The following is a 12,379-nucleotide window of genomic DNA, read 5'->3' on the forward strand; positions in this document are numbered from 1 at the left end:
ACTGAGATGGATGCCTTTTATATGCCAGTCAGGCTGTTGTAACAGATAAACTTTTCTAGCTATTTTAAAACATGAACTGATTTGAAACGGGGAAGTGGGTGCTTGTGGGCTGCAGGCTAAGCTTTGGGGATTGACTCTTTTGAACTCTGTGCTACAGCAGGAATTAGAGAAGCCACTGTCCCCACTGCTGGCTCTGTTTTCAGGATTACCCCACTTTAGCTTAATCTGAATGCCAGAAAATTTGTGCCAAAACTGTCAACTCTGGGGACATACTGTGCCTGCTAGATTTGCACCAACAAAACGTGAGAAGTCTGCCATAGCCTTTTCCCCTGGTTAACTCAGTTTTCAATTCATGACTTGTGCAAGAATTACTGAGTGTCACTACTTATACCACTCCCAGAACCCTATCTCAGGGCAGTCTGGGAAATGCAGCTTTTAACTGAAAAACTTTTGCACTATAAGCTTACATATTACACTGTCTTCAAAAGAGATTTAGCTGGTGTCTTAGTCTGTTTGTGTGGCTATAAAGGAGTACCTGAGGCTGAGTAACTTACAAAGAAAAGAGCTTTATTTGGCTCATGGTTCTGCAGGCTGTACAGGAAGCATAGGACCAACATCTGCTTCTGATGAGGGTCTGAAGCTACTTCCACTCATAGTAGAAGGCGAAGGGGACCAGTGTGTGGAGATCACATTGGGAGAGAAGCAGCAGAGAGGGTGGGTGAGGTGCCAGGCTGTTTTTAACAACCATCTCTCACAGGAGCTAATAGAGCGAGAACGTACTCTTTACTGCAAGGATGGCAGGATGCCATTCGTGAGAGATCCAAGACCCCCATGACCCAAAAATCTCCCATTAGGCCCCACCTTCAACACTGAGGATCACATTTTAAAATGAGATTTTGGGGGATCAAAAAAACCATATCCAAACTGCACAGCAGCTGGGCTCCAAGTGGGAGAAGTCAGTATGCATAGAATTTGCTAAACTGCTTCACATCAACTTTGATACCAGAAAAATTCTTCACTGATATGTGAAGACAGTTTGTCTAGTAGCAGAATTCCTGGAAATAAAATGCCATTGAATTTTTTGAGTGTAATCCCATCCTCCAAATACCTAGTTATTGCAGAGAGCTCTTCTGGATCAAGAAAATGAGATTAATGTGGTGTCCCAGTTGGTATTGACTCATTTACTAAGCTTAGTGAAGTTTAACTCACCTGGGGCAAATGTCAAGGCCATTTCATTTGAGAAGCTTTTTGAAAGGCCTTTTGAGTTGAGGGAATTATATTTTTTTCAGAAATGAGCTGTTTATTATTCCAAATCTGTCAATACAATGGATCCTATGAATTACTATTAGAACATGCCCGTTTCTTATTTCTTGCTAAACTTATAAGAAATTTTTCAACATTCACACCTTTCAAAATTACTGCTTTTTAAATGGACAATGGATGCTTTTTCTATTCTTTTAAATCTTTCAGTTCTGCCATGATCTAGGTGTTTATGTTTGGGAAAGTTATTTTTTCTCTTTCAGTCTTGTTTTCCTCATGGAAGAAGCACCATCCATCTCATAGGATAATTGCAAGAACTAAGTGAGATGTTATATAAACAATGTACACAATAAGTGTTTGTTTCCTATTCCTTTCTCTCTCCCTTTCTTGCTTTTCCTCTCCTCCCGACTTCTTCTATAAATTTTGATCAGGCTTTTCCTGTATCTGCTAGTGCTATCTTTCCTCTTTAGAATCAGGAGGAATGGGATTTCTTATACTGAGTCCAGACAGCATCTTTTCTCCTTTCTTAAAGGATAGAGAAGGTGACCTGCTCCCTAATATCTGATTTAAGATGCTGATCTGCAAAGAAACTCTGAAAAAGCAATTTCAATTTCTTATGCTGAGTTTCAGAGGTTGGTTGCATGCCTATTTTTGTTAGTTTGTAAAAGGAGGTAAGACTCTGAACAGATTGAGAATTAGAGGTTCTGAAGGCTTTAAAAAGGAAAAAAACTCTTATTTTTGTAGGGGAGTTAAAAGCTGATTTTAAAACTTAAAATAAGCCTCATATTTCTGGGGGCTCATTCTGCATCTTTTGATGACCAATATGTGCAGTCTTAAAGTGTGTGCCACATTTATCTCAGCCTTTGTGTTCTCACAGCTATCAGTGGCACTGTGTGTGGGCTGATCTGTGGGCATGATGCTCTCGGGTAGGCACTGTCTGTGCCCTTAAATGCAGGTGGCACTCAGGGGATGAAGCAGGCACTTGCTTTTTCTCTTTCCTCCCACCCTTCCCTCTAATAAAAATTCATTCTCAGTATCTACAACATCATGGGAAGGTTAATTATACTGTGCCTCCATTCTCTTCCTTTACAAAGAAAATAAACATTTATATGGAGGTGATGCGAGTAAATAATTTAGAGTCACAAACCATGCAGGAAAGGAAGCTTGATGAAGTACACAAACCTGGAATGAATTGAAGCTTGAAAAATCATTGGTAAAGAAGAATGGAAATGCCTCTGAAAGGCCTTTCGAAGAGCAAATTCACAATCCTGGATGTTTTCTAATGCAGACTTTATTTGAGAGTTGTTTCTATGGTTTGAATGTCCCCTTCAAAACTCACATAGAAATTTAATTGCCATTGTAACATTGTTGTGAACTGGAGCCTTTTAGAGCTGATTAGGTCATGAGGGCTCCACCCTCATGAATGTATTAATGTCATTATGGAGGGACTGTGTTAGCTATAGCAGGAGTGGGCTTTTGATTATTAGTTCGTTCTCTCCATAGTTAACATTCACTTAGACTTTCAGCATTATTTTATCTCCCAGGGAGATGAGCCAGAATTACATTGATTTATATATTTGTTGGTAGCAGTTTAGGTCCTTCAGGAAGTGAACACCATGATGGAATTAGAAGTGAAAGAGACTTATTGGAGGACACACCTGTGAATGACAATGGGTGGGGGGAGCAGGGACAGGCAAGGAGAGGCTTTACATTGCAGTGCATGTCTCACACCTGTGGAAAGAGAGGGAGACAGAAGACTGATTTGGTTTGAAGAGCTGAAGACTGCAGTGTTCCTTGGGAAAGACTTGGTGAAGCTAATGGGATGTTCAAAGCAAAGGTTGTCTATTGAAAGAATCCTGCATTGGGCAGGCATGGCCTGGCTCCAGTACCCACTCTGTGCTCAGGTGTTGGCCAGGGGAAGTCCGGGAACAGTGCTGAAGTTGATCTTGAAGATGGTGGATCTGGAACTGTTGGCTCACCACGCTCTGTAGCAGGTCCTCTCTTGGCCAAGCTGGGCAGTGCACATCTGTGGCTACCACACTATTATTATATGTTGGCCACTGTGTTAGTTAAGCTGCTATAACAAAAACTGGGTAGTTTATAAACAACAGAAGTCTATTTCTCATAGCCGTATAGGCTGAGAAGTGCAAGATCAAGGCTGATTCGGTGTCTGGTGAGGGCCTACTTTTTGGTTCTTAGACAATGCCTGCTTGCTGTGTCCTCACCTGTCGGAAGGAACAAAGGATGTCTCTTGGGCTGCTTTTATAAGGGCACTGATCCCATTCATGAAGGCTCTCCCCACATGACCTAATCACCTTCCCCAAACTTAGCCTCCTAAACCATCACTTGGGGGTTAGGAGTCTAACATATAATGTCTGGGGAGGACACAAATATTCAGATCACAGCAACCACTATTTGAATTCTGGCAACTTTGTCCCTTTCTTAAGCATTTTCAAAGTAGTCTTTTTGTTCCTGTATCAAGGTCTGGAAGTTTTAGAAAATATTTCTTAAACCGCATGCATTTATTGCTCTGTAACTGGTGTCTATATTCAGATGACTCTGCTCATTTGGGCTGACTGTTTCCATGAGATGTGGGACTTAAAGAAATTTGTCTGAGAGTCGTGACTGATCTCTGTTCTATGGCTGAGTCTGTGCAAAATATGTACTATTTCTGATACTTTTTGCTAGTGTTTTTCTTTTTTCTTTTCTTTTTTTGTTTGAGATGGAGTCTCACTCTGTCGCCCAGGCTGGAGCGTAGTGGTGCGATATTGGCTCACTGCAAGTCCCTTCCCAGGTTCACACCATTCTCCTGCCTCAGCCTCCCGAGTAGCTGGGACTACAGGTACCTGCCACCACGCCTGGCTAATTTTTTTGTAATTTTAGTAGAGACAGTGTTTCACCATGTTAGCCAGGATGGTCTCCATCTCCTGACCTCATGATCTGCCCGCCTCGGCCTCCCAAAGTGCTGGGATTACAGGTGTGAGCCACTGCGCCTGGCCTTGCTAGCGATTTCTTAAACGTCTTCCTCAAAATGTGTCACACATGGTTCATCAAGTTTATCCTTTTCCCTAAGGTAAAGGCAAGTTGTTAGGAAGTGCACCCTCTATCTACCTTGAGCCTATTTGGGAGGAGGTGTACTGGGGCAAGGAGGGAATGTTGGCTATGAGTGGAAGGAAGATCGATGGTTTTTCTATTTACAAGCCCAGTCACCTCCCCAAGATAATGATAGCAGCATTACAGTTCTAACATAATTCCATCGGGAAGAAGTGTCTAAAACCTTACAGACACAGCTCTAAATCCAAGCACCCATCGGGCCTGCATGTCTGAGGGAGATGCTTAACCTGCAGACAATTATAGCATTTCACCAGCTTCTAAAATACAATCCATCAGTCAATCCAGACAGCAAGGCAGAAACAAGTTGCCCTGGAGTAACTCTGGGGCTTTGCTTACTTCTTCTTCCAAGGACTCATCAGAACAGGATATTTTCACTCTGAGGGGGAAGAACTGTGAAGAAGCTTTAGGAAGGCAATTGTTAACATTGACATGACACGTTTCTGGATTAAAAATAAGATATGTACTGTGGGTAGTTGGAAGAAAAGGAATTAGAGAAACTGACTTTGGTGTGACTGCTTTTAAGGAGCTCCCCCCGAGCCCAGCGTTTAGGATTTAGTCTCATATCTCATCCATACTTATCCCAGAGTCAAATCTGACTGTGCTTATTTGTGTGGACCTTTTGCTAAGGGTTTTCAACAAATGACTTGACCATTCCCTTCTGCAGAGGTAAGGATGCTTTCCAAAGATGAAAATGCTTGGGTTAAAATAAATCACTGTGAGCCTCAGGATGACTCGTGTCCTTACAATTGGTATTGGAAGGAGTACTGCTAATAAAAAATACTGATTCCAAAATGCTGTTTCAGAATGCAGAATCAGAAAATTAGTTGCTGCCACTACCAGTTTTTATCCATATTATTCCTTAAATTAGGCAACCACTGAGTCTATTAGGCAGGAGTCATACTGAAAACTACTTGTCAAAGAATTGTGTCAGGTTGGTGCCCAGGGCAAATGTTTACTGTTGTAACAATTCTGTCAAGAGCAAATTTGGGGCTGGACAGCACATTCACCGAAAAATTGTTGGTGCTCGATACTGGGCTGTGAGTATGGGTCTGTGTACTTAGGTTTACTCAGACATTCAGCTAATAGGAAGAAACTCGATGTAGTGCTATTTTCATCAGTGGCAGTGCTTGGGAGTTCATGTTCTGATTATGATCCCAGGCAGTCACTTAGCCTGCTTCTTAGTTGTCCATTTGGCATTGAAAATACACTACATCTATTATTTAACAAGGGAGATTCTTTTTAAAATTTTTTTAAATTAATTAATTAATTAATTAATTTTGAGACGGAGTCTCGCTCTGTCACCCAGGCTGGAGTGCAGTGGCATGATCTCGGCTCACTGCAACCTCTGCCTCCCAGGTTCAAGCAATTCTCTGCCTCAGCCTCCAGAGTAGCTGGGATTACAGGCGCCCACAACCATGTCCAGCTAATTTTTGTATTTTTAGTAGAGACGGGGTTTCACTATCTTCCCCAGCGTGGTCTTGAACTCCTGATCTTGTGATCCACCCGCCTCTGCCTCCCAAAGTGCTGGGATTACAGACATGTAATCTGTAATCTGTAACCGCGCCTGGCTGGGGAGATTATTTAGTTGAAAAGATTGAATATTTTTGGCACTCAGTAGCTTTGACACCAGAAGTATTTAAATTGTATTAATTGTTCAATAGATCTAGGTAAATATAGGATTTACTTGAAATTATATTCCCTAATAAAGTTAAAGAAATTATAATGCTTGAGAAATTAAGTTGATTCTTTGCTCTAGGATGTATAAAAGTAAGTAGGTCTTCTTGTTACTTTCTTACCAAATTTCTAAACTGGGGCCATATTTTTTTTTTGTTTAGTTTGCTATTCTCCTTTTGGCACTTTGGTGGAATAGTACATATTTAAAGACTGGTATTTTGGAACTGTGCAAACCACATAAGTGTTTTTGCTAGGAGAAGTTATTTCTGCTAGTTGCCTTCTTTCCTTGCAAGTTGACTGTAAATGTCATGAAGTTTATGCCCTATATAAATTGCTTTAATTATGTTAGGTTTATGTAACTTCTTCGTGTTTGTATAGGCTAAATGTACGCACAAAATTTTTCTATAAACTCTAAAAGCTTGTTGAATATCATAGTAAATAAATACAACCATATTTAAATGAAAGTGTTTATTCTTACTGGTTTTACTTAAGTCTAGATCACCAAGACCATTGTCTTTGCATCATGATATTTGATTTTGGTAATTAAGTGGGAAGAACAGGCCAGTATTCTTGTCAAAACAATCCCAGATGGCAAGTGTAATTCTTAGACTTCCAGTTTACCAACATAAGAATACTTCCTACCCTCTCCTCTGTCCTACAGAAACAAACATGGCCCAGATGCCGCGATAAATGTGTGGGATTCATCCTATATTCTTGCAGAAACATTTGTCATGGCCAACTCTAATTTAAGACCAAGAAATGCTTTCAGCTGTTTCTATCCAGTTGCTAAATCAAAAGACAGTACCAGAAAGAAATTTGAGGAATTTTGAAATAACTGAAAAGCTAATATATAATGAAAGTTCCTGCAGAAAATAAAAATGCCAACATAATACCTGTAACACATATTTTGGTTTGCCCACTACTCTGCAGTCAAATATGACTTTGTTAAATAAAATATAACAAAACGTTAAGGCAGTTAAAATATCTAACCACAGCCCATGTTAACTGCATTGATTTCTGTCTGGTCAACTGATAAGGCAGTTGCACACAGTGTTTAAGCACCTTCTGGATAGTCTCCTTTTGATATGTATCTCAATGTCCTTTCTGTTTTAATTCTCTTCCACGTTACCTGTCTTAATCATTCACAGTACATTGAATATAAATATAAAAGAAATGTCATAATCTGCTCTCCTTATTTACGTATCTTCCAGGGTTCTAATAATGTTGTCGTGGTGAAACTCCAAAAAATCTTATGCTACTATATGATATCTAATTCTTGGTTTGTCAAGGACTATATTTATTTTGATAAACATTTATAGAGTATTCAGAAAGTGGCCTGGTTGACGATAGAAGGAACATTGGGTTCATGAGTAGATAACAAAATAAGTGAAGTATTGAGGAGATGAGAATTAATTGGAAAACAAATAACTTCTTAGTGTAATCCCACCCTGAACTATGCTTTCTGTTCATTTGCATACTTAAATGTACTGAGTTCTTATTTTTATGCCTAGTACATGCAAAACTTTGGTTTGGGTGGGTGAAAAAAATCTTATGACCAGTTATCTAGGAAAGATTTCCATGTTACAGATACATAATTAATTTCTTAAGCAAATAATATGACTAATGGTTATAATTGTCTTTAACAATAGTTCAGATATTTCCTAGGGCTGCCATAACAAAGTGGCTTAAAACAACAGACCTTTGTCTTTCATGGTTCTGGGAGCTAGAAGTCTGAGGTGTTTCCAAGGCCATGCTGTTTCTGGACCCTTTTGAGGGGATCCTTTCCTGGTTTCTAACTTCTGGTGTTTTGTTAGCAATCCTTGTGTATTAGTCCGTTTTCATGCTACTGATAAAGTCACACCTGAGACTGGGCAATTTACAAAAGATACCATCTCACGCCAGTTAGAATGGCGATCATTAAAAAGTCAGGAAACAACAGGTGCTGGAGAGGATGTGGAGAAATAGGAACACTTTTACACTGTTGGTGGGATTGTAAACTAGTTCAACCATTATGGAAAACAGTATGGCGATTCCTCAAGGATCTAGAACTAGATGTACCATATGACCCAGCCATCCCATTACTGGGTATATACCCAAAGGATTATAAATTATGCTGCTATAAAGACACATGCACACGTATGTTTATTGCGGCACTATTCACAATAGCAAAGACTTGGAATCAACCCAAATGTCCATCAGTGACAGATTGGATTAAGAAAATGTGGCACATATACACCATGGAATACTATGCAGCCATAAAAAAGGATGAGTTTGTGTCCTTTGTAGGGACATGGATGCAGCTGGAAACCATCATTCTTAGCAAACTATCACAAGAACAGAAAACCAAACACCGCATGTTCTCACTCATAGGTGGGAACTGAACAATGAGATCACTTGGACTCAGAAAGGGGAACATCACACACCGGTGCCTATCATGGGGAGAGGGGAGGGGGGTGGGGGGAGGGATTGCATTGGGAGTTATACCTGATGTAAATGACAAGTTGATGGGTGCAGCACACCAACATGGCACAAGTATACATATGTAACAAACCTGCACGTTATGCACATGTACCCTACAACTTAAAGTATAATAATAATAAAAAAAAAGAGATCAGCAATGATGACTAATAATAAAATGTATGAACCCAGAAAAAAAAAAAAAAAAAAAAAAAGAAAGAAGTTTAATGGACTCACAGTTCCATGTGGCTGGGAAGGCCTCACAATCATGATGGAAGGCAGGTCTCATATGGTGGCAGACAAGAGAAGAGAACTTGTATAGGGAAACTCCCCTTTATAAAACCATTGGATCTTGTGAGACTTATTCACACTCATGAGAACAGCATGAGAAAAACCCATCCCCATGATTCAATTACCTTCTACTGGGTCCCTCCCGTGACATGTGGGAATTGTGGGAGCTTCAATTCAAGATAAACTTTGGATGAGGACACAGAAAACCCTATCACCTCAGCTTTTGGCTTATGCAGCACTTCAATGACACTCTTTCCTCTATGTTTGGGCTTCACATGGCATTCTCCTCCCTGTGTTCCTCTCCCTCTTCTTCCTATAAGGACCCCAGTCATATTGGATTAAGGGCCCACTCTACTCCAGTGTGACCTCATCTTATGCTGGTTATGTCTGCAGAGACTTTGTTTCCAAAAAGAAGGTTACATTCACAGGTACTGTGGATTAGGACTTCGGCTACCTTTTTTAGGGGACACAATTCAACTCATAACATATATGTTTTGATTTCTCATTGGTCATTTTAGTTTGGTACCATAGACATTATCTTGGCTATAAGAACAGAAACAACCCTGGCTATCTTAGCCAAAGGAAATTTGTCATGACGATATTTGGGGTTGACATAATAGATGGGATTCTGGAGGATGGAATTAGGAGATTAGATGAGAACAAGGGATCCTCTGGGGCATGGGCAGGCAAAATTGACCCCCATTCTGACTTCCATTCTGACTTCCACCTCATGATTAATCTGCTCTCAACTGTTGAATCAGCATCCCAGGAATGAGTGTCTCATTGATTGAGTTTAGGAATCTACATGTGCCAAGGGTGGGTGGAAGAAGAATCTGCCACCCTTGGCTTATACAGTGGGAGTCCGTCAGCTGGAATTCCTTTCTTGTCAAAACTATTAATCAATGACAAATTTGTCAAAATCATGATGGCAATGCCACTAGGAAAGGCAAGAGGGATTCAGACAGTGGGTGGCCAAATATGACAAATGTCTGCTGCAGGAAGATAATGTCTATGGCGTCAAACTAAAATGACCAATTTCTCTGGGTTTAAGAATATTCTCAAGTTCATAAATAAGTTAGATTGGGCTTTGCCATCTTCTTAGTTAATCATTGGTCACCAGTACTAGAAGGCATACCAGTAACAAACACTTAATATTTTGAACCTGTTTCTATATCGATAAAGCCATCCATCTAAGATTATTGTGAAGATAAGATATATAAAGTAGCTTTTACAATGACTGTGAAAAAAGAAGACAACCTCCAAGTGATAGTTATTAGTTGTTTCAAAGCAGGATGGTATTTCACTTTTACACAGAGAATTTTAATTTGTGTAGTTCTTGAAAAAATAATTAAAGTTTTCCAAAATGAATGACAGAGCAAATTTGGCTTTAAAATATAGAATTCAGGCATAATAAATTACCTCAACTGTAAATGAATGGTAGATTATTTTAGTAGAATGTTTTTTATTTTGGATAGGAATGAATGTTTTTATGCCCACCAGAAAAATCTAGATAACTCAGAGAATTTGTTGAAACAAAAAGTGGAGCAAATGATATCGTTGGTTTTCTGGAAAAGGATGTCCAAAATGCCAAAGTTTCAGCCTACCTCCCAACTATTTTGTATGCAGATAAAAGGCTTGTCCAAAAGACAGTGTGAACAGTATGCTCCAGAAGTTCTAAACTTTAGGTTTTCTTGTTCAAGTTGCTTTTCTTTTTTTCCATGTTGCTTTTTTTAATGGAGAAGTGCAACGATAAAGAATTTAAAAATTAAACATTTCCAGTTTTATTACCTAACCTAATTATTATTTCTTTGTTTTTCCAATTCATGTTACCATGACTATATATTTCTATATAGCTAATAAAATGTTCACTATATAATGTTGTGTTGTATTTCACACATTGAATTATAAACACTTTTCTACATAGACCGCATAATAATAAGGTGACATTGAGTACCCCGTTCCCTCACTCTTTAAACTTTCCTCATTTTTCTTTTCCCAGCATTTATCATTGCCTGACATTATAGTATATAATGTCTTTAATGGCTATTTCTCTCACTAGAATAAATTCAGTGTAGAAAGGCAAATAGAGTGCCTAGCACATAGTGAGCACTCAAAAAACATTTGTTGAATAAATGGATTAACAGATGGTTAAAGCCCTGTTATTAGATGTTTAGATGGGTTTTGCTCTTCTGCTATTATAGTTAATGCACTTATGAACATCTTACGGGATGTATGCTTTTACTTCTTTTGAATTTTTTCTTTATGATTATACTGATAAAGAGAATATATATTTCTGTTTACTCTTTTTATTTAGCCATCTATTTACTCACTTATTCACTGATTTACCAAGTATGTAAGTATCTGTGTTAGCCATTGTTTTATGTCTGGAGACAAAGTGGTGAAAATGGTGAATGAAGTTCTTGTCTTTATTGAGTTTTTATTCTAGTGAGGGAGACCTACAAGAAATAAACAAATTTTTTTTGAATCTAAAACAACATATCTAGCCATTTTTAAATTTTACTTTAAGTTTTGGGATACGTGTGCAGAATGTGCAGGCTTGCTACATAGGTATACACGTGCCATAGTGATTTGCAAAGGATATGAACAGACACTTCTCAAAAGAAGACATTTATGCAGTCAACAAACATATGAACAAAAGCCCATCATCACAATTAAATTTATAATAGATGATCAGATAGTAATAGATGCTATGGAGAAAAATTAAAAGGTGAGAGAAAGGTACACTATTTTAGATAGGGATGTCAGGGGAGGCCTTTTGGAGAAGATAACTGTTGAGAGAATTTTTAAATGAAGTAAGGAGTTGAGGCATATGAATAGATGAAGTAGACAGAACAGCAAGAGCAAAATTATGTTGCAATAAATATTTTCTGTATGTTGCCATATTATGTCCCAATGGAATTGTATCTCATTCATTTTATTTGCACTTGTTTGAAACTTTCATTTTTCTGCTAATTTATTAAGTGCAAATTCTATGTTAGGTTAGCTTCAATTGTGTCACAAATGAAGATAGACATTTGTTTCATGTACTTGTTCACTTCTTATATTTCTTCTTAAAGAAACATTGTTTCCTGTCCTTTGGGAATTTACTACTGGAATCTTTTTTTTTTTTCTTATAAATTTGAACATGATCCTTATATGTTAGAAGTGCAAATATGTCTCTCAATGTGCCATTACCATTTTAATTTTGGGTTTGCTACTTTTTATTATATAGCTTTTCTTTGTGGTTTTGTATGCATTTTAATGGATGAACTAACATCAAGAAGTGTCTGTGTTTGATTGCATTGAGATCTGAATTTTCACCCCTCCCTGTATCCACATCCTTTGCCATGTGCTTTTTTATTCTCTCCCACACTGAATGTGGGTCAGCCATGTGACTTATTTTGGGTGGTGACATGTCCAAAATCAATATGACAACTATAGAGCCTGGAAAATTACTTGTGCAATTGCTATGCCTCTATTGTTCTTTGTAGTCGCCAAGAGACTGTGCCTGGGCTCCACTGCTGGTAGAAGGGGGACACGTTGTGCAGAGCCAGGTTGTAAAGCCCTGGCCCAGGCCATCCTA

The 12,379-nt window shown here is 38.7% G+C and overlaps 1 long non-coding RNA gene across 1 annotated transcript in view; it reads left to right on the forward strand.

The window, feature by feature from the left end:
* The window catches only part of LOC105486348 (uncharacterized), a 101,257-nt gene that overhangs the window by 65,322 nt on the left and 23,556 nt on the right, over positions 1-12,379 (forward strand). The window lies entirely within an intron of this gene.

Source organism: Macaca nemestrina, chromosome 3 (genome assembly GCF_043159975.1).
Source record: "Macaca nemestrina isolate mMacNem1 chromosome 3, mMacNem.hap1, whole genome shotgun sequence".
Classification (NCBI taxonomy): Eukaryota; Metazoa; Chordata; class Mammalia; order Primates; family Cercopithecidae; genus Macaca; species Macaca nemestrina.